Source organism: Vigna umbellata, chromosome 3, assembly GCF_029865625.1.
Source record: "Vigna umbellata cultivar VRB3 chromosome 3, Vumbellata_1.0, whole genome shotgun sequence".
NCBI lineage: Eukaryota > Viridiplantae > Streptophyta > Magnoliopsida > Fabales > Fabaceae > Vigna > Vigna umbellata.
The window spans coordinates 24,767,686-24,791,594 of record NC_142167.1 but is presented as its reverse complement, the minus strand read 5'-3'; the positions used below and the strand labels follow the sequence as shown (position 1 = coordinate 24,791,594).

Sequence of the window (23,909 nt, the reverse complement as noted above, 5' to 3'; positions counted from 1 at the left end):
TAGTGTATTGAGGGAAAAGGAAGGTAATGGATCACGATTGTGCTGGAGAGTGGGGACGGAGGTGAGAAAGAACCCTTTCTGTCCATTTTTTTTTATCATTTTTAAAAAAAATGAAATATATTTTCTTTTTCTTTATTAAGAGAGAGTGGATATGTTTTACTTTTCTTTTCTTTCTTTTTTTTAATAATAACCAGATGAATTTAGTAATTTTTTAATATAATCTTAGATTTTTTATGTACAACATAATTAATTGTCCAGAAATACTACAAGTAATTTCTAAAAACACACAAAATGAGTAGGTAATGATAAAATTGTAAATATGCAGAAATTATAAATATTAATTTTTATTATTAATAAAAAATAAAAAAACACCTGTCTAGGATCACCTAGTGAATTCTATTAATCAAAACAATCTTATCCAAAACCATCAGCAGTTAGACGGTATCTCTCATCTCATGAGTTGTTTTCTTTTCTAAGAAATAAAAGAAATGAAACAATCACATGCCGCCACGTCTCAAATCAAGACAAGGATGCTGGGTCCCTTGCTCCTTCTGCTTTTCTTTTTTTTATATTAAAAAAAAGGTACCAGGTGCTTCAAGTAATGCAGGTGTACAAATTAAGACAATGGGTTCGGATAGCATTATAGCCTTTCTTCTAACATGGATTCCGCTACCCTTACCCAATGGGCTTAAAAGATCAAACCAGGCTTCTTGGCTGAACACACAACCTCAAACACTCTATACTCAAGACAGTATTACTAATTACACCGATCTGAATTACTCAACGTACCCCCTTTTCATATACTGAGGAGCTACATATTGCTACAGTTTAAGCAAAACAAATATTTTGTGTATCGTACCCAGTGGAGGTTGAACGGTTAACATTCCAGCACCATTTGGTCCATCCACTCAGGTCAAAGATCAGGCTGCAATTGAGTCAGCGCTTAAGCTATTGTTGGACCAAGAGTCCAGCAGATGATAAAATAATCAAATATAATATCTAATTAAAGATATTAATAAAGCAGGTTACAAACAACCAACCAGATTTTCAGATAATCTGTTTATATCACCACATGCCTAACTGGAGCGTCAGAGTGTTTTTTGCAGGTACATCCTTCCTCATCAAGAAGAAGACCGTCGATGCCAATACCGATCGGCCAATAGCAGGAGTTTTGGAAGTGAGGGAGCGGTTCACCACGTCAGCATGTCAGTCTCTCGGTCCCATACTTTTATACCGAAACATTTTGTATGAATGATTTATTGATATGATATTCTAGGAAAAAAATTATTAATGGTATTCGTTCTTTTTCATCAAGTTTACCAAAAATACCAAAAGAAAATTAAAACTATGAAATTTAGCAATAAAACGTATTATTTTGAAAGAAATTATAGTAAAAAGGTATGTGTATTTTTAGTCATGGTATTTTAAATGTCTTTTATTTTCCTTCATTATCACTCTTATTTGTTGTTCAGATATAACACTCTTTTGCAAAACAAGCAATATTTGCATAATCGATATCATGAACAAGAACGGACATAGTGTATTATCAGGATTGAGAATACGAATTTAGGAACCCAACATTGATAGTATATATAAAAAAGTCTTGATAATACTTGGAAGTGACTACTTCTCATGTATTCAAATTTTTCAACAATATACAACAAAAGATCTCGATAAACCTCCACACACATGCAACAAGACCAAACCTTTGTAATGTTGGATTAAGGATGTGATTAACATGTTAAAATACCATTTTAGCAACAAATCATGATTAAGTAATGATTTCACAATTGTTAAAATGAGGGAAGGGTATAGGTCCATCATCACCATTATAAATATGAGTAGTTAGGTAAGAGATGAGTAGTGTTAGATTGTTTTGTATGTTTGGAATGAGTCATTGATTCGTGTTTAATGTGACTAGTTGGTTGTTTTAGCCATTTAGAGTTAGTGTTAAACTGTTTTATATGGTTGGAATGACGTAAATTTTGCAAAAATTTTGTTTAGCAAAATTACATAGATTCGCTCGACGAGCATATACTTGCTAAGCAAAGTAAAAAAAAATTACTGACTTGGTGGTTACTATGTGAGCAAAATCTTGTTAGGTGAGACCAATATCAAAGAGTTCACTGACTTGATTGTTGTTGGGCGAGAATATACTCGTTCAACGACTTTTGGGAGAGTTTAAGTCTGTAAGTTTCAATGGTTTTCTCACTGATCAAGTATACTTAGTTGTTGAGCGAGCAAATCTGGTGGCTAAGAGAAAGGGCTTTAACTGAGCGAGTAGACCTAATGGCTAAGCGAAAATATCGGAATTTTAACAAATTTTTCATATACCTCTTATGATGTGTTTTGTATGTGATTATGTGAATGTTAAAAACAATGATTGGTTTATAATATGATTGTGAACATGTATGGTGGTTATTCATGTGATATGGTGATGATGACAAGTATGTTATTGATTATGTGCATAATATCAATGTTTGACGTAATTCCATGAACCTTGTGGTGAGATTCTATGGTGACGTGTAGTAGTGTGTTGTATTAATGTATGAACTCAGTCTTGAAAGTTATTTTGATAATCACTTCATCTCAAGTAAAAAAGAGGAGTGATGTGATGAAGAGTAGTAGGAGGTCATAGTCTATGATTTAATTATTTGACTATAGATGATAGCATGATTAACCTTGTATAATAGCTTAGGTGGACAGAGTGTTCAACCACTACAAGTGCAAAACTTGTCATATTTTTACATCAATATACATATTTGAATGATCAAGTCTATATGTTATGATCTATCTAAATTATTGTTTAAATTGAAAATAAAATTATCATGTATACTCGATTTAATTATTTAATTGTGTGATTGCTTTTTTATAAGAGTTAGTTTATTTTTCTGTTTGTGTTTGTTTGATCTTTTCTTTTGCAATAATTGCTTAATTGTTGAAATGAAATGAGAGGATGATATTTTAATTGAATTTGAATTGGCTAATAGAGAAAATCGTGTTTAGGAAGTTATATAGAGATTATAGCTAGTTTTAATTCTTTATGAATAATTTTCATAGTTTAAATACTTTTTAGTTGTAGAGGTTCTTGTATATAATTTTTGTGTTATGGTTATACTGAAACTGATGCTCTTATGCTTTACTTTAAGGGAACAGATCTTGTTTATTAATATGTAAAATTCCATAAGAATATAAAAACTATTAAAAATAAAATGTTAAAAGAAAAGTTCATAATTTTTAAATATAAAACGAGTTCTAAATCACGTCTATCCTCGACCAGAAATCCGTGATATTATTTTAATATAACTATCACTATTAATATTTTTCTAAAACACGGAAAGATATGAAAATATATATTTTACGTCATTTTATTAAAAGTTGATCATGATTTTATAAATTATTCAATTCCATAGTTTTTTTTTATAACTATTACAATTAAATTGACCGTTAGCTTAAAAAGGTAAATCTAACCAACTTATGTGAGTTATTTAAAAAAGTTCACTTAATCAGAACTATTTTTATATCCATTGTCTAAGATATCATCATTTCATATATAGAAAATATTACATAGGTATTTTAAAAATAGTTCTTCCATTTTAGTATAAATTTTAGTGACAAAAAAAAAACAGTGGTGACAAAATGTTCCATTCTATCTTGTTTTAACCTTAAAAACAAGTATGAAAGAGTTGGCAAACCAATATATATATATATATTATATATATATATATATTATATAAATTAATTGTTATAGTATTTATTACTTTATTATCTAATCAATTAAATCTAAAAAAAATTGTAAAATTAAATGTTTATATATATATATATATATATATATTTAAAATAAAAAATCAATTGTAATTAATTATAAAATAAAATAAAAATGACGAATAGATAAACTGGTCAGTGTTCCAAACCTCTTGCAAAACTAGTTCATTTTGTAACTACTAAAAACATATCACTATATGTGTGTATTTTTAAAAAATAGTAAAATTATAATTATAAAAGTATATAAATAATTTTTACAATTTTATTATATACAAAATTTATTTATTTTATAGTATTTTTGTTATTGTAGAAATTTATTTTAATTTAAAATGGTTATATTTAAAAAAACAGTTTAAAGATAAAAGTGTAAGATGATTAATTTAATTAAAAAAATACTCGTTAAAAGATAAAATTGCGAAAACATATATACAAGAAATGGATAAATCTCTTAATATAATGGGGATGAATAATAATAATTTTATATTATTCACGAATCAAAATGACTAATATTTTAAAAATCAAAACCAAAATGTTTTATTTTATAGAATTAAACGATTAATTTAAAAAATAGAATAATTTATAAAAATTACACATAAGGAAATAAACACATTCTTTGAACTATAACCATATTTAATTTTTTTTTATCTTTAAATATACTTTAAAAAATCCCACTTTGTACACGTATATTGTGAATATAACCTACTTAATAGAAAATTCCATAATGAACTCTAGCAATGCGAAAATATTCATCAAACCAATAACACTGTAATCATAATACCAAAATAAAAACTAGTATATAATTCACTAAACTAAACACATTTTTAAAAAAGAAAAAAAAAATCAGTCTAGAGAGTAAACTTTATATAAAGTATTTGTTGTAAAAAGCCAATTGTTTTATACCAAATTGTACCATTCTGATAGTGTGGGATAATGAAACATTTAAAGATCGATCTAAAGTTTATACACTCAGAAATTATATTTAAACCTGTATTATAAGTGCTTTTGATTTAATTAATATATTCTATAGTATAAGAAATATTTTAACAAAAGAAATAAAAATCATCTTTGTATTTCGTTATTATTTATTTTAGTTGAAATATTTTTTTATTATTTGGAGAAAAGGGGATTTTTAACTCTTTTATTTATAAATAAAATATTAATGGTCAAGAGAAAAAACTATTTAAGTTTAGTGATTATTACTTGGAGTCAAAATAGTTCATTATATTTTTTGTTTTTTTAAGGCTTACAGTTTTTATTGGAACAACGGATATATTTATAATTTTCAATCGAATTTATGTGCATCTAAAGATTCAACAGTTGCATGTAAAACCAATCTAAAATACAAACTAAATAAAATAAACTTTTCATTATTTTTCTTTTTCCTGTGAGAATCCTTTATCCTCTGTTTTGGAGATTTTTCTACAATTTTGAAATGTCCATTTTAAATTGTGTATATATATATATATATATATATATAATATATATATTATCTTTTGAAATTATCTGTTGTGCTATGACTATGGTATAATTATTAGTTAAAAATGATCTGTTGTGCTATGACTAATTAGTTATTGAGATATTTGCAAGATTTTGTGTCGCGACAAACACAGAAGAAAATGATTGGATGTAGCATGATAAGGAGGTTTCAATCTCCCTGAGGTTACGAGTATTACTGTTTCTTATTATCTAACTTAGTTGTTAAGAAAAAAAAATAATAATATATATTTTAACATGATTTACGTGTCACTTTATTATTAGTTTAAAATTATTTTACAATCAATAAAAATAATCATAAATATTAATATCAACCAATAACATAATAACAATGAAACAAATGCACAAGAAATTGAGAAACCTTGCTCCTTTGAATAATTTACCTTGTCGGTAGTTTAGTAGTTAGGATTAGATTTCTTTACATTCTTTTTTCCAATCAAGAGATGCATAGTTTTTATTGATATTTCATTCCATGTGATAAACTTCCGAAATAGGCTTATAAGGCTGATCATCATTAAAATATATTAGGATAAAATTATCGTGCTAGTGTAATTTACATCAAAATTATCGAAACAGACAAATTTTTTAATTTTTTATGCATATGAGTAAGTTGTATTTGTATGATTATCTAAACACGATTTCAGAATCTTCAAGGTCAAGTTGTATTGTCAGACTAACACGATTCCTATATGAATGAAAAAAATTGTACGGATCAAATACGATTTTGATTAACCTTAATTTTTTTTTATCGAAATTGTGTAGGGTGGGCATGGTATATTTTGACTTTAACTCAAACTCCGTCAACATAACTTTATTTTTCAAAAATATATAATTGGAATTAAGTTTAACATAATTATCATACAAAATTAACGTAAATCTAACACAACTTAATTTAAGGAGTTTAAAATAATATTTACACTATATGACTTATACATATACATAATATTATATTTTTTTTTCATTAAAGTAATTTTATTATAGATTATGGATCAGTTTAATAAAAGAAATAGGTTAAGATAATTTTTTCAATCTAGTAACCTGACACACCTTATCATGTCCAGTTTAGTAGTATGAAAAACTTGTCTAATCTAGTCTGACGGACCAATCTCGCAGGTCAGTTACCAGTCAACTAATGTTTGATATAACTAACTGAGGTTTGTTACAATTCGACCTATGTTTGATATAACTTGGCCTATGTTTGATACAACTTGGTTGATGTCTGATACAACTCACTCAAAATTTGATATAACTTGGTATAATTTGTTACAATTCAACCAAAGTCTGATATAGTTCGATCGAGGTCTGATACAACCTGACCATAGTCTGATATAGGTCGACCGAAGTTTGATACAACTCGATCGAGTTATGATATAACTCGACTAAAATCTACAATAATTTAAAAGATAATCTCATAATCAACCCAACGCTTGTCATCTATAATTTTCATATAAAAAGTCAAAAATAAAAAACAAATAAATCAATTTCATCCATTTTTAATAAACCAGATTAAGTTTAAACGAACTGTGGTTTTGTCCCACCCTAAGTATAATACATTTCTCATAATAGTCATATTTTAAAAATACAAATAAACTCCTTTCTCATAGACATATATTTCAAAATTTATAAATAAACTCTTGCAAATATCATTTTATGAGATTTCACTCAGAATAGTCCTTAATTAATTTATCTTTGTCACTAAATTCCCTTTACCCTGAACAACTTCTTCATAAGAAAACTTTTAAAGAAGAAACAATCTTAAACTAAACATGTGCTCATTGTCACCACATAAATTTTGGTCAACTCCTCTTGAAATTTACTCGACGCGTTGGGCAGTGTTTGGGTGGTCACTGATTGTATTGTTTCAATAGTCAAAATGACAATGATTTTGAGCACAACAATTTGGCACAGTGCACCGAAGCGCGAAATCATTACACTTGCCATGTGTAAAAAAACATTCAAATCTAATAATGTTAATTATAACGATAACAATAACATATCTGATCGGTGATTTTTATTTCTGTTAAATAAAATATTCAGTCCCAAAAATTGTGAAAAGTATTCCAAGTCAAAAGTTGAATAAATTATTCAATAAAGTGCCTAAAAGAATTCAAATTAGTCCGTTGTATCGATAATATAATTTCCCGTTTTACCTTTTCAATTAAAATTCAAACGGGCAACGTTTTACACAGGGTTTGTTGGATCCAATCTAACCATATATAAACTTTGAAGTGAGATATAAGTAATAATCGCGGTTAATGTGTTGCTTTGCAAAGATTAAAACATGTGATGTCTCACGAGTTTCGGATATTACTTAACAGTTATTTTTGTACAACTACTTTAAATACGTAGTTTTATGACATTGACACGTATAATTTTGTACGCTGTCGTTATATATGACTTTCGTGAACAAGTTAATAAAAACTGATAAAACGTTGGCAGTTGCAGTGATTCTGACAAACGTCATATTCCGAAACTAAAATCTTACAGCTTTAGTTAAGAAACGGGGAAAATCCAAAAGCAGGGGTAGTGGAGAAGCATAAATGCTGGTGAAATTAATTGTGAAGCAAGAGAATATTGCATTCATCAGCAAATGGTTTGGTGGTGGTTAGGTTACGTTTGATAATCACGTTCACGTGGAATCACCATCCACTCGTTTTGACATATATAATGGAAGTGATTATGCTCCAAGAGAGTCCTTCGTTAAGCTACAATTCAAAGTCCCACGTATTAAAACAAGGAATAGATTAAAATATCATATTAAATGGCGTTTGTGATAAGAAGATGGAATGGAGCATAGTAGAAAAATGATGCAATAATGAAGCCTCCTAATTACCCAACAGACCCCACCGTCGAACAGTGTTTACTCGAGAGGGTATTTTCAACGCTTTTTTGGATTTCATTCGTTTGTGGTTTGTGGTGAGAGTGAGAGTGAGAGTAACTTAGGAAGAGGATCCAGCACAGAGCAAATGGCATTCTCGTAATCATGACCCCACTCTCTTCCCAGAAAACAACAACCCAACACCTCTTTCGTTTCTTACTTTCGTTTCTGTCTGTTTTTCCCATTTGTATCCGTTGAAACCCCACTTCCACTCTTCTCAACGCCAACACCACTCCCTATTCCCTTACCCTTTTCAATGCTTATTATAGCTTTTTCTTCCCATTTTCAACCATGTCATCGTAGAGCTTTACCCACCCAGCTCTCGTAACAAATAACAACCTTTAACCTTCTCCTCCCACGTTAAGGAAAAGTAAGTAAGTAACACCGATGACTGAGGCCGCCACAACCACGGGTGTCAGCTTGAAGCTTCTCGTCTTGGTGGCTGTTTTGGTCGTCTTCGCGGTGGTGATTCTGGTTCTCGTCTTCTTCCTGTGCTTGCGGGGCGGCCGGAGCTGGAAGCGGCGGAAGTTGGCGGCGAAACTCAGCTCCGGGAGCATCCCTCTGGTGTCGAAGGAGATCATGGTGGTTAAGACCTCGGATCTCACCCCTGCGACGACGAGCGAGATTGGTGACGTGGAGGGTGATCCGAAGAAGGAGGCGGGCATGAAGGTCGAGATTGAAGCGGTGACAGCAGTGACGAAGAGCGAAGTTTCCGGTGGTGGGGCCCACCGCAGCGAGTTGTCGGTGGAGGATCCGAACATAGGGTGGGGTCGGTGGTACAGCATGAAGGAAGTGGAACTCGCCACGCGCGGTTTCGCAGAAGGGAATGTTATTGGGGAAGGTGGGTACGGTGTTGTGTACAGAGGAATTCTGCACGATGCTTCCGTCGTTGCTGTCAAGAATCTTCTAAACAACAAGTATGTCACACACCCACATGTCTAAACTCCGAACTTTATTTTTTATACCTTAATTTTACTTCTCTGTGTCCTTTTTTATGCTTATTCTGCTGCATGTTACTCTATTTTAGTCTTTCCTTACTCAATTTTTTACAGTCCTCTGTTTCTTTCAACTGAACCTAAAAAACTCTTTCTCTCTAACTTTCTACCTATTCTGTGTCTATGAAATGGTTTCCACTTTTCTTTTGTAACCCAAACTTAATCCTAGCGGATACGTATAGTGCATGACTGCATGTTTGGATAGATATCACTGACGTGATTTTGGAATTCCAATACACATTCTCCAAGTTCAAGACGAAACGAAAAAGAAGAATCTGTTACTTTGAAAATGAGTATACTTTTGACCTTCCTCAATTCCCATTCCAAACGTCCAAACACTGTCTTAGCCTGGGAAATATGCAGTCTGTTTGCTTTGAATTGTCTTCAGAAAAGTGAAGCGAGTTTGGTGGCTGATTGTTTTGCTTTTGAGAAACAATTGTTTACTTTTTTATTTTTCGCGTTGTTTGAGAGAGTTAAAATATTACCACTACTACTACCATGATTACTCATAATTTAAGCGTTCTTAACCTATAATAATAGTCACTTGCCTCTCTTCTACTTGGTTTTTATTTCTAGTGTTATTTTTGGTTGGGTAATAATGTTAGTATGTTACTTTTCTCTTTACTTTTACTTTTTTCTTTATTATCATGTTGTCTGTATATAATTTCTGTTTTACTTTTTTTGAAATACTAGCTTAATCCCCCCAAACTTTAGTTTATTATAGTAATTTTGCAAGTTTATTGATATAGGAAGAATAATTACCTTCTATGTGTTTTGGGATTTCTAAACGCAAATTCAAAGATAACTATCAATTAATATCGGTAACTTATATTTATGGTAAAAATGTTAAAGTTAATCACTGTCACCTAAAAATTGAAGTTGTCTTTACCAAAATTCTTGAAATTCCATCATAAAAGTAAGAAACAACAATGTGAGAAGTGGTTGTTTCATGATTTCAACTTTAATTTTGTAAAGATTCAAGTACACTCGATGTTTTATACTTGCACAATCTTAATGTTGTGCATATAAAAATCTTAAGTTTACTGAAACAATTCGTGTGTGTTGTATCCTAATTAGGGGTCAAGCAGAGAAGGAGTTTAAGGTAGAGGTTGAAGCTATTGGAAAGTAAGGCATAAGAATTTGGTTCGTTGGTGGGATATTGCGCTGAAGGTGCTCGAAGGATTGCTCGACATGGGTATTTTTTGATTCAATGTCATTCAGACCATAGAAGTTCAGAATTCCTATGAATTTTCTTCAGTAACAATTTTACTATCATTCAGGATGCTTGTTTTGAGTATGTTGACAACGGAAACTTAGACAGTGGCTGCATGGTGATGTAGGACCAGTTAGCCCCTTGACATGGGAGATTCGAATGAGAATTGCTATTGGGACAGCAAAAGGGGTGTTTATGTGCTGAAACTCTTTCTGACTAATGCTATCATGCTCTTTAGTTTTATCCTTGATTATGCTATCTTAACATTCCATCACAACAGTTAAAGTTTCTGCATTTGAAACAGGCTAGCCTATTTGCATGAAGGCTTAGAACCCAAAGTTGTGCACCGGGATATAAATCCAGTAAACATTCTGTTGGATAAAAACTGGAATGCCAAAGTATCAGATTTTGGACTTGCCAAACTCTTAGGATCTGAGAAACCCATGTGACGACGCGTGTAATGGGAACATTCGGGTGATTTTTTCTTACTGGACAATCTGAGTTGTTTTTCAACTTCCATAAATGGTAATCATCTTATGATTTGTTACTACTAATTTCTGCAGATATGTTGCACCTGAGTATGCAAGCTCAGGTATGCTTAATGAGCGCAGTGATGTGTATAGCTTTGGAGTTCTACTCATGGAGATAATCACAGGAAGAAGCCCCATTGATTATTCAAGACCACCTGGAGAGGTGCTTCTGGGTTTTGTTCATGTTTTCATCAATATATTACGGACATGTTTGGAGGAAACTTCTCCATAAGCAAAAATTAACTTGAACATGAATTAAAATCATATTTTAAGCTAACAAGAAATCATTTTTACAAGTTAGTCCATGCATAAGTTCATTTTAATCCATAGTTATTTCATTTTTCTATCTTAGAAGTGACTGTCAAGACTTAACATAGTTTTTGTAAATGTGCTTCAGATGAATCTAGTAGATTGGTTCAAGGCAATGGTAGCAAGCCGTCGCAGTGAGGAGCTAGTTGATCCGTTGGTTGAGATTCCACCCTCTCCAAGATCTTTGAAACGAGTTTTACTGATTTGTCTGCGGTGTATAGACTTGGATGTCGTTAAACGACCAAAGATGGGTCAAATTGTTCATATGCTTGAGACAGATGATTTCCCCTTTCGTTCTGTAAGCACCACACTCAGCCACTCTTTCTCAGTTTTCATCCTTATACACTAACTTTAACTTGTTGAATAGGAGCTACGCACAGTTAGAGAGAAAGATCCTTTGCCTTCTCACGCTGATGTTTCCATTAAAGTTCCTTATCCACCACCAAAGCATGCAGAAACCGTAGAAAAATCAAGATGGAGATGATTTTTTGTATTGTTGGTCAAGCAACTCATTTGTATTCAGATTTCATGATGTTATGAACAAGTTATATGAATCGCTGTGCATATCTTATACGGTTTAGTTATTTTCTTCGGGTTTCAACCATGCATTTTGTTGTATTGCATTATTGTAAATACGAACTTCACAATCTGTCGATTTTGTTTGTCTGCTTGTGGACACATTCAAGAACCTTAGAGCACGTTTTCAAGAACCTTGAAGCATTGTTTAATCTGATTTTAGGCATAAAACCACTCGTTTGGTCTTTAACGTTGCTTCCCATTTAACATTCAGCCTGAATCCAATTTTCTCACAGCACCGTAAAATTAAAATGTTAACTTGCAATTATTTATGATACTTCCGACACTATCGACAATGATGACTCTGCTGCTGCCATGTTTGATATGAAACCGAATCTACGAATCAGATGTTTTCCTTAACTTCCACGACGGTCCTACGTACTGCAAGCACGATTCACCGCAAGTTGCTCTTGCAAGTAAAAAAACGGTGTTTCTGATTCATACCAATTATTACCCCTGCATGATGCATGAGTTGTCGGGGCAGGTATTGATCTTCTTTCAGTACTGAACATCATATGCATAATTAGCATAACGCCACCAAAGAGTTGGTACACTTTCGTTAGCTTGTGTTTTGTTCGCATTTTCCTCATACACGCTTCATTGCCTAGATGAGAGAATTGACAGATGCTACCTATATTTGTGCCTCTGGTTCAGGAATTACAACACAGGCCCAATTTGTATTCAACACTTCATTGACAACTTTAAACTTCTTCAAAACTCAAGTTGAAGTAAATAAATCAGGCCATCATTAGCCTCTTGTTTTCAACAAGAAAATCATTCAAAGTTATTATTAGGATAATAATTCATGTCAGGAAAGTTCAAACATTCTTTATGTTTGTAGTGTTCTTTGAAATTTCCGAACACAATATCAAAACATATATTCATATTTTTAAATATTATTTTAATTTCATGGATATTAACATTATCTGTTAAAAATGTTTACTTGCATGATTTTGTTTTCTTCCAGAAATAATTTATTTTTACATCGAATGCTAAAACTTGTTTTGTTAGAAGTTATTTTTTAATAATTTTTTAAATGATCAAAAATAGAAATTATGAAAACATAAAATTAAAAAAATATATATAGAAAAAAAATAATACTATAAATATGAGCTATTCTTTAGTAATAGACATATTGAAAACACGTTAGAAAAAAAAACTTTTATTGACCATTAAAATGTGTCTAAGGACACATCAGAAAAAATAATTATTTTTAGAAATATGTGGATCAATTTGGTTTATAATATAATTTAGATTTTTGACTTAATTGATATTTAAAGATTGATATGTAAATTTTAAATTTGAGAAACTAACAATGTTATTTAAGAACTAAAAAATACTTTATTAGATATTAAATGTTAGAGTTGAAATATATTATTTAAGAAAAATATATATATTTATTAATAATATAAATTATGTACACTCTCATATAAAAATTTGTATCTCTAAAGAATTATTTTACTTTTTCATTCATTTGTTTTTCTTTAAATTGATTTACCATAGAATTGAATTTATTAATAATCAAAACATAAAAAGGAGAAAGTAATATGAAAGTTAGCAGTTTAAATATAACTTATTTTTTAGTAATTTATTAATGATAGAAATTATAGAAGAAAAATTAAGAATGAAAAAAAATGTATAAAAAAAATTAAAGCATAAGTTATTATTTGATAATAGATACAATGAAAACAAATTATTTTTTTAATAATGCTTAAAATGTATTGTTAGCTTCTAATTTTTCTATATTGAAATTAGAATCTTTGCAATATTATAATTTTCAATAAATTTCACTAGTTAATGATAGAAATGGGAAGTGTTTGAAAGCAGAACCAATTTGCTTTCATTCACTTTTACTTATCTAATTATCTAAAAGAATTGGACTAAAGAAAATGACACGTGGGGGCAATAATTCCCTCCTTTAATTTTATCCCTCTCATTTCCCATAATTATATATTTTAGTTTTTCTTTTAAAAAGGTTAACGGTTCAAGCATCATCTTCATAGGGTGCTATCAGATCTGTGCCATTTCTTCCAACCGCAGAGGCATGGACGAGAAGCTCATACAGCGGTTAGAATCGGCGGTGTCGCGCTTAGAGTCGCTCTCCTCCGGATTCCACCCATCGGCCTCGCCGGCCAGCGCCGCCGACGATGTGGCGCGCGATCCGTCCGTCGTTGCGTTCGCCGATCTGATCGACCAGCACGTCGCTAGGTTTTCCCGCGCTGCGGAGGTAATCGGAGGACAGGTCTTGGATGTGTCGAAACTTGTGCAGGAAGCTTTCAATGTTCAGAAAGAACTTTTGGTTGAGCTCAAACAAACACAGGTTCGTCATTGCTCTATCGTTTTTTGCGTGTCGCGAGGATTGTTTGTTTTGGCGGGATTGAAGAATTTGTGTGTTTGCATCGTGTGTGATAATATTGTCATGTCCAAAAAATAGTGAGAATATTGATGGAATAGAGTCTGATACCGATTGAACAAAATGTGGTGGCATTCTCTGTGTGGTTTTTTATGGGAGTCTTGCGTATGTTTTTAAATATAAATCTCTGGTGGTGTTGTGGATTCGATGCTTGTTTTACCTGTCATGTTTGACAAATGTTGAAGGTTCCATGTTCCGTGGGGTATTTGAGTATACAATTGCTTGTAAAGCGAAATTCAGAAGCAATTGCTCATGCAATAAGAGGTTTACCGCCAAGAGAGACCGAATTTAGTTTGTAGAGAAGGGAGTGCATACAGTTGCTCGTGCTGTGATGTTTTATTTTTTTGGACTGTATGTCACCTGTATTTGCAAATGCTGAGTTAGCATCTCTCGTCATCATTTACTGTGCAGAAGCCTGACCTTGCTGGGTTGGGGTCATTTCTCAAACCATTGAATGAAGTGATCACGAAAGCTGCCAAATTGACAGAGGGAAGGAGATCTGATTTTTTAATCACTTGAAGGCTGCTGCTGACAGTCTCTCAGCTCTAGCATGGATTGCATATACAGGGAAGGATTGTGGTAAGTGATAAATGATTCTTTTGTTGGATGAATATTTATCCTTCAGTGTCTTATGTTTCTTCTGTTTTTTCAAGGCATGAGTATGCCAATTGCGCATGTGGAAGAAAGCTGGCAAATGGCTGAGTTTTACTGCAACAAGGTATTCTTGATACCTGTCAGAATCTTATTAACTTGTCTTGCATATAAAGAAGTCCCCGTTAGTGATCTTCCTGACAATTTTAGTAATTTGTAGTATATCCTTCCATTTAAAAAGTTTCATTTTTACTTTGAAATCAAATGTATAGGTGTAGTCACTCGCTGCGTTACGTAAGCTTTATGGATGAGAAAGGAAATAAGTTACGATCAGCAACCTTAATGTTTGTATGCTTAGTCTCAGAAATTTGATTTTAAACGTCTGACTTACCATTTAGTTTTGGTAACAATTACGTATGGAAGGGTGTGTATTAGATCAGGCATTGGCCTATTAGTCTTATTTTGCACTTCCTATCTCATATTGCCTGCTATTTCATGGGTTGAGATAATGATCTTCCCTACTCTTGGTTGTAATATTTAGGTGCTTGTAGAGTACAGAAACAAAGACCCAAATCATGTTGAATGGGCAAAAGCTCTTAAAGAGATGTATCTACCTGGATTGAGAGATTATGTCAAGAGCTTTCATCCTTTGGGCCCTGTTTGGAGTCCAAAAGGAAAAGTATATGCTCCATCAAAAGCTTCTGCTCCTGCTGCACCTGCCGCCCCTCCCCCTCCATCTGCTTCTCTATTTAGTTCTCAATCATCTCAGGCTTCATCTTCTAAACCTAAAGAGGGTATGTCAGCTGTTTTTCAGCAAATCAGTGAAGGAAACGTCACTTCAGGTAGCTTATTCTTGTACATTATTGATTGAGCATTCAGCAGTCAACATCTATGAATTATAAGTTTATCTAATAGGTTTGAGAAAGGTTACGGCTGATATGAAAACTAAGAATCGCGCCGATAGAACTGGAGTTGTTGGCACTATTGAAAAAGAAAGTCATGCAACTTCACGTGTGCCTTCTAAAGCAGGACCTCCAAAATTTGAACTTCAAATGGGCCGCAAGTAAGTTTATGTGTGTTTGGGTTTTAGTTACTATGTGTATAGAAGTTAATGCCAATAATTTCACTATTCAATCTCCCTAACCGAACCCTACTTATCCTGCCAATGGAGATGGGTTGTTGAAAATCAAATTGAGAAGAAAGATTTGGTCATTGGAGATTGTGATGCAAAACAGTCTGTATATGTTTATGGATGCAAAAACTCTGTTTTGCAGATTCCAGGTAGTTTTTTCATTTCTTTTCCTATTTGGTATCCAACTTATCACTTGGTGAAAATATTGCAAGTAATCACTTCTAAACAATTCGCAGGCAAGGTCAACAATATAACTATTGACAAATGCACAAAGATGGGAGTTGTATTTAAGGTCTGTGAAACATGAGAATTTGATATTTAATAATATTAGAAACGGAATCAATTCATTGAGAGATGAAAATTCATTTTTTTTTGTCTTAAAATGTAGGATGTTGTTGCAGCATTTGAGATTGTAAACAGTAGTGGGGTTGAGGTTCAATGCCAGGTACCTAGACTTCATTTTCTATTTTTTTCCCTCAATCCATAACGTCTTCCAATGCTGTTGGCGTGTTAGGTTGAATATCATATTATTCTTCCCAGTAAATATCTTAATAGCTGATAGGATGCACATCATAAGAGTTTAAAATTAATACTAAATAAATACTTCATATGTCAAAACTGATTTAGTTATACTTCTTCTCTTTTACTAATCATAGGGTGCAGCTCCTACAATTTTAGTGGACAACACTTCTGGCTGCCAGCTATATCTGAGCAAAGACTCTTTACAAACATCCATAACTACAGCAAAGTCAAGCGAGATCAATGTCTTGGTTCCTAGTGCTGAAACCGATGGTGACTGGGTATGTTTTAGTTTTCCTCTTCTATATTTGATGTTTAAAAGTTTGATTCCTCATCATCTGAGCAAAAACTAGTTAAAGAGTTGTATTCCCCCTAATTTCTTGTAGATAATTTATATGTCTTAATAATTGAAAATTAAATACTAGAGTCTGTTTTTATGATTGTTATAGATGCTGTTTACTACAACTTAGAAAATAGCAAGGTGAGGCGGCCAGGCCCAAAAATGCTCTAGTGGGATAGTAGAAAGTGGGATGATTACCAGCTTAAATATTATTATTCGAACTGAATAATTTTTAAATATTTACTCCAAAAAACCAAAATTAAATAATCTCATGATATAGGTCATAGGTTACAATACACAATCACCGTCAAGCTAGGAGCAATAAGAACACATGAATAAAGTTAAAAATTAAAGATGGTGAAAAATAAATAGAATGCAGTAGATGAAAATTAGGGTATGAAGGAAGGAAACAGCTTACACAAAACAAAACTATAGCGTGTGATATTGACTACTTTTAGAAGTTGTTTTTCTCCCACCTCAACTGGACTTGGCGATCTGAATTTGCTTACCTATCCTCACGTTTCACACAGCGATGGATGAATCCGTCTATATTTAGAATCTTATTTAAAAATTGTAAAATTGTTAAACAGCGTGATCTTGGTTAGATATTAGGTGTGGACTAAGTCAAGTGACACCCATATTGTAACGACGTCTTCTGTTTCAGGTGGAGCATTCTTTGCCACAACAATACATTCATGTGTTCAAGGATGGACATTTTGAAACAACACCTGCTTCTCATTCTGGAGGTTAAATTGACTCGCAAGTTGAAGTTTCTATTTATTTTGGAATGCTGTGGGAGTGGCTTCAATTTGTTGTTTCGTTAATTCATTTACAAATACAGTCATATGAATAGGTTTATGCTAGCGGTTTTTCCATGGGTTTATTGAACCATTGGAATCCTCCATGTGATTTTTGGTTTTGATAGTTTGGTTCTGCTTGAGCATGTTTCTGTCTTAAGTTGCATCATGCAATCGGGTTTTAGCTTTCAGAGGACCATTACAATTTGAATATCTTGGTTTGTTCTGGTGTCTTGCGTAATTTGAGGATAGAGCAAGGATGATGTACTCGGTTCATTCAGAAAGGTATTTTGATCTCCCAGTTTGTAATGAGAAAAGACGAGTTATGGACGTTCTTGGCTTCTTAAATGCTCGTAAATATCAGAGATATTCAATGTTTGAATTGTTTAAACCATAAATTTGTTGGAGAGTCTTAATCAAGAAGGTGAAACTAGGAGAATGCAACAAATTGTTTTTTCTTTTATTATCTTTTTGTATAATTTTACCATGATATTTTTATCAACCTTTAATAAGTTATTTTTATCAATTTTAAAGTGCTGTTAGTTTCCTTTTTTTTAACTAGCTTTGATTGGTACATTAATGAATTTTTGTTGTCTGACGAGGATTTAATATAATTCCTGGAACTGAGTTTGAAAACACATACGGAGCTCGTAACGATTTCAAGATGACTTATACGTACGTTTCTAAAGGCAAATAGAAACGAAGTGAAGTTACAAATTCAAGGCTCACAAACTTTTCATTTTTAAGTATATATAAGTGTTGACCTCTTTGACTCTGACTCTTCTTTCATATTCATTAATTAATTCATGACTTGTTTTTTCTTTTCATGTCGGTTATTATTTTTTTTTCTCCATTTTTACATCCCTTGTTTCCTTACACTTTCAAAGTCCACTTAAATTGATACATGAAACAAATTAGATCATTTTTCATTTAGTTTTATTACATTTCATCACTTGCCCATTTGCAATTTTATCCTATCATGTTAAATATGTAATTGCCAGTTATGGTTCAATATCTCATATTTCGTTTTCCTTTTATTTTAAATAAGTGATAATCTACTTTTGTTGTCAGAACATAATATAGTGAGAGAAAAAATTGGAAGAATAATGTAGTCGTTTTGTTGAACGTCAAATATAAATTCCGTTGTATTTGAATTCAATTTTTATAAATAATATATATATATATATATATATATATATATTAATATATAAAATTTTTATAAATGTATACTTTTTAAGTAATATAACTTTTATAAATTTATACTTTTTAAGTAATATAATTTATGTATTTATTTTTATTTTGCGTGTTCTATGATTTATATTTTCATTTTATGATATAATTTAAATTCATCCGATTTGCTTATTATATCAATGTTTCCATTGTTTAAAAGTCTTTAGATTGGTATTTAAACAAGTCAGTTTGATTAATAGTATTTAAAATTTACTTAAAAATTGAATTGCTCTCTAAGAAATGTCCTTGCGAAAGAAAATATGATGTCTTTTAATAAAACTAATGAATATCACAAAAATTTATGCCAGCTTTTAAGTAAAAAAAATATCTATAATCCTTGTTTGTGTTATTGGTTTTGTATGAGGCAATTATTAATTAATGCTCTAACTGTAAAATTTGCTCAAAGTTTTTTTCACACACTTTATATGCAGTTGCAACATATTTGTATCAATGTCTTAGACATTTTTTTAAAGCGTCTTCTATAATCTTCTTAAGAAAAGTTTTTTTTTCTTTATGAACATCACAGTTTATTCTTCTTTATTTTTCTTTAGTCTTTTCTTTCTTTTGTAGGAACCTTTTATCTGGTTCGAAGGAGCGTGCTGATTCGAAGCTTTGTGTAAAACCAGCTTAAAACCATAAATCCCGAATATTTTTCCCTCTTTTCGCCTTTGTCCTTCTGTCGAAGAATTTATGTTCTGTTCCTCTTAATGTATATACATGCATACTAAAACATTTCATCTAAAACATTTCATCAAACATTAAACATAGAATTTTGACGTTTGAAAACTCAAAACATTTCATCTCCTTATTCTTCTTGTTTTCTTTCATTGTGGGAGAAATACTTAGGCAGAAAACAAAACAAAAATAAAGGAACAGAGAAAAACTATAATTTAGTAAAAAAACAGAGTGAAAATAAGATGAAAGAGAAACACATTACTATTACATGTTAATAATTTGGAATTATCTGTCTTACTAATCACCATCCTAACCCTAATATTTACCCTTGGTCCCATCAGTATTAAAGTCGTTTTTCAAAACACTTTCTTTCTATAGTTAGAAATTCTTCTTTACATCATTATCTGCATGTCTGTGATGTATGATATAAAGTCGTTTTGGCTTTCAATTTCATGTTGTCTTTCATAAAAACATATTCTCGAACTACCATGGCTACACATTCCAACTCTTCATTCCTCCTGCACCTTTCCTTCATCATCAATGCACTCTACATTGCTGGTATATTCTCTCAATTCCATATCCATTCTAACCATTCCATTTTATGTTTCAAACTTCTCGAGAAAATCTGTGAATGAACAACATGTTTTCAAGTGCAACTTCTTCAGCGTTTTTCAAGCACCACGACCCTTCACTCAAGTTGGATTTTGATTCCATTTTTAAACTGTTTTATAATTCTCTTGTTGATTTGGCTTCATGGTCAGTGGTCTCACTGAAGAATGTAATGTATCAGTGAATATTAGCCACGAAAATGAGTTTTGCTTTCACCCAATTACAGTCATTATTGATTAGTAAATACATTTTTAAAGAAATATGTGTAAATTATTGTGTCATTAAGTAGTGGCTTTTTACTGAATCTTCTTCTTACTGCAGTTTCACAACCCTTCATCGGCGTCAACTACGGCCAGGTTGCCGACAATCTTCCAGCGCCAGAGGCATCGGCGGAGCTTCTCAAGTCTACGACGGTCGGGAAAGTACGTCTTTACGGCGCGGATCCGGCAATCATAAAGGTGCTGGCAAACTCCGGCATTGGAATCGTCATCGGCGTGGCCAACGGCGACATTCCGAGTTTGGCATCTGATCCGACTCGGCGACTCGGTGGGTCAACGCGAACGTGTTGCCACATTACCCCGAAAGCAACATTCTATGATCGCCGTCGGCAACGAGATCATGAGCTCCGGCGAAGATGGCCTCGTCTCGCAGCTACTCCCGGCGATGCAAAATGTCCAGAACGCCCTCAACTCGGCCTCACTCGGTGGCAAAATAAAAGTTTCCACGGTGCATTCTATGGCTGTGTTGACTCAGTCGGAGCCTCCCTCGGCCGGGTCGTTCGACCAAGGTTTGATGGATATCCTCCAACCGTTGGTAGCGTTTTTGAAGAATAACGAGTCACCTTTCGCCATCAACCCATACCCGTTCTTCGCTTACCGAGACGACCCGAATTTGGTCGAAATAGACAGAATGCGAGTGTTTCGGGTCTCGGGTCGCTCCGGTAAGCGAAGAACGGGTATGGGTTGATGGCGAAAGGTGACTCGTTATTCTTCAAAAACGCTACCAACGGTTGGAGGATATCCATCAAACCTTGGTCGAACGACCCGGCCGAGGGAGGCTCCGACTGAGTCAACACAGCCATAGAATGCACCGTGGAAACTTTTATTTTGCCACCGAGTGAGGCCGAGTTGAGGGCGTTCTGGACATTTTGCATCGCCGGGAGTAGCTGCGAGACGAGGCCATCTTCGCCGGAGCTCATGATCTCGTTGCCGACGGCGATCATAGTAATGTTGCTTTCGGGGTAATGTGGCAACACGTTCGCGTTGACCCACCGAGTCGCCGAGTCGGGATCAGATGCCAAACTCGGAATGTCGCCGTTGGCCACGCCGATGACGATTCCAATGCCGGAGTTTGCCAGCACCTTTATGATTGCCGGATCCGCGCCGTAAAGACGTACTTTCCCGACCGTCGTAGACTTGAGAAGCTCCGCCGATGCCTCTGGCGCTGGAAGATTGTCGGCAACCTGGCCGTAGTTGACGCCGATGAAGGGTTGTGAAACTGCAGTAAGAAGAAGATTCAGTAAAAAGCCACTACTTAATGACACAATAATTTACACATATTTCTTTAAAAATGTATTTACTAATCAATAATGACTGTAATTGGGTGAAAGCAAAACTCATTTTCGTGGCTAATATTCACTGATACATTACATTCTTCAAGTGAGACCACTGACCATGAAGCCAAATCAACAAGAGAATTATAAAACAGTTTAAAAATGGAATCAAAATCCAACTTGAGTGAAGGGTCGTGGTGCTTGAAAAACGCTGAAGAAGTTGCACTTGAAAACATGTTGTTCATTCACAGATTTTCTCGAGAAGTTTGAAACATAAAATGGAATGGTTAGAATGGATATGGAATTGAGAGAATATACCAGCAATGTAGAGTGCATTGATGATGAAGGAAAGGTGCAGGAGGAATGAAGAGTTGGAATGTGTAGCCATGGTAGTTCGAGAATATGTTTTTATGAAAGACAACATGAAATTGAAAGCCAAAACGACTTTATATCATACATCACAGACATGCAGATAATGATGTAAAGAAGAATTTCTAACTATAGAAAGAAAGTGTTTTGAAAAACGACTTTAATACTGATGGGACCAAGGGTAAATATTAGGGTTAGGATGGTGATTAGTAAGACAGATAATTCCAAATTATTAACATGTAATAGTAATGTGTTTCTCTTTCATCTTATTTTCACTCTGTTTTTTTACTAAATTATAGTTTTTCTCTGTTCCTTTATTTTTGTTTTGTTTTCTGCCTAAGTATTTCTCCCACAATGAAAGAAAACAAGAAGAATAAGGAGATGAAATGTTTTGAGTTTTCAAACGTCAAAATTCTATGTTTAATGTTTGATGAAATGTTTTAGATGAAATGTTTTAGTATGCATGTATATACATTAAGAGGAACAGAACATAAATTCTTCGACAGAAGGACAAAGGCGAAAAGAGGGAAAAATATTCGGGATTTATGGTTTTAAGCTGGTTTTACACAAAGCTTCGAATCAGCACGCTCCTTCGAACCAGATAAAAGGTTCCTACAAAAGAAAGAAAAGACTAAAGAAAAATAAAGAAGAATAAACTGTGATGTTCATAAAGAAAAAAAAATACTTTTCTTAAGAAGATTATAGAAGACGCTTTAAAAAAATGTCTAAGACATTGATACAAATATGTTGCAACTGCATATAAAGTGTGTGAAAAAAACTTTGAGCAAATTTTACAGTTAGAGCATTAATTAATAATTGCCTCATACAAAACCAATAACACAAACAAGGATTATAGATATTTTTTTTACTTAAAAGCTGGCATAAATTTTTGTGATATTCATTAGTTTTATTAAAAGACATCATATTTTCTTTCGCAAGGACATTTCTTAGAGAGCAATTCAATTTTTAAGTAAATTTTAAATACTATTAATCAAACTGACTTGTTTAAATACCAAATCTAAAGACTTTTAAACAATGGAAACATTGATATAATAAGCAAATCGGATGAATTTAAATTATATCATAAAATGAAAATATAAATCATAGAACACGCAAAATAAAAAATAAATACATAAATTATATTACTTAAAAAGTATAAATTTATAAAAGTTATATTACTTAAAAAGTATACATTTATAAAAATTTTATATATATATATAATATATATATATATATATATATATTATTTATAAAAATTGAATTCAAATACAACGGAATTTATATTTGACGTTCAACAAAACGACTACATTATTCTTCCAATTTTTTCTCTCACTATATTATGTTCTGACAACAAAAGTAGATTATCACTTATTTAAAATAAAAGGAAAACGAAATATGAGATATTGAACCATAACTGGCAATTACATATTTAACATGATAGGATAAAATTGCAAATGGGCAAGTGATGAAATGTAATAAAACTAAATGAAAAATGATCTAATTTGTTTCATGTATCAATTTAAGTGGACTTTGAAAGTGTAAGGAAACAAGGGATGTAAAAATGGAGAAAAAAAAATAATAACCGACATGAAAAGAAAAAACAAGTCATGAATTAATTAATGAATATGAAAGAAGAGTCAGAGTCAAAGAGGTCAACACTTATATATACTTAAAAATGAAAAGTTTGTGAGCCTTGAATTTGTAACTTCACTTCGTTTCTATTTGCCTTTAGAAACGTACGTATAAGTCATCTTGAAATCGTTACGAGCTCCGTATGTGTTTTCAAACTCAGTTCCAGGAATTATATTAAATCCTCGTCAGACAACAAAAATTCATTAATGTACCAATCAAAGCTAGTTAAAAAAAAGGAAACTAACAGCACTTTAAAATTGATAAAAATAACTTATTAAAGGTTGATAAAA

At 32.4% G+C, this 23,909-nt stretch overlaps 4 pseudogenes across 1 annotated transcript; 3 read left to right on the top strand and 1 right to left on the bottom strand.

Annotated features, from left to right (window-relative positions):
• Window positions 1-8,012: 8,012 nt before the first annotated feature.
• LOC148202061 (putative receptor-like serine/threonine-protein kinase At4g34500) lies at window positions 8,013-11,668 on the top strand (annotated as a pseudogene).
• Window positions 11,669-13,735: 2,067 nt separating this feature from the next.
• On the top strand, window positions 13,736-17,882 carry LOC148202060 (cyclase-associated protein 1-like; annotated as a pseudogene). Its single transcript, XR_015785335.1, has 10 exons — window positions 13,736-14,080; window positions 14,585-14,752; window positions 14,827-14,891; window positions 15,306-15,606; window positions 15,680-15,827; window positions 15,936-16,045; window positions 16,133-16,188; window positions 16,285-16,341; window positions 16,553-16,696; window positions 17,420-17,882. The product of XR_015785335.1 is annotated as a cyclase-associated protein 1-like (transcript).
• Window positions 17,883-19,792: 1,910 nt separating this feature from the next.
• LOC148202059 (glucan endo-1,3-beta-glucosidase 7 pseudogene) lies at window positions 19,793-20,948 on the top strand (annotated as a pseudogene).
• A 1-nt stretch (window position 20,949) lies between these two features.
• LOC148202058 (glucan endo-1,3-beta-glucosidase 7 pseudogene) lies at window positions 20,950-22,104 on the bottom strand (annotated as a pseudogene).
• Window positions 22,105-23,909: the final 1,805 nt, after the last annotated feature.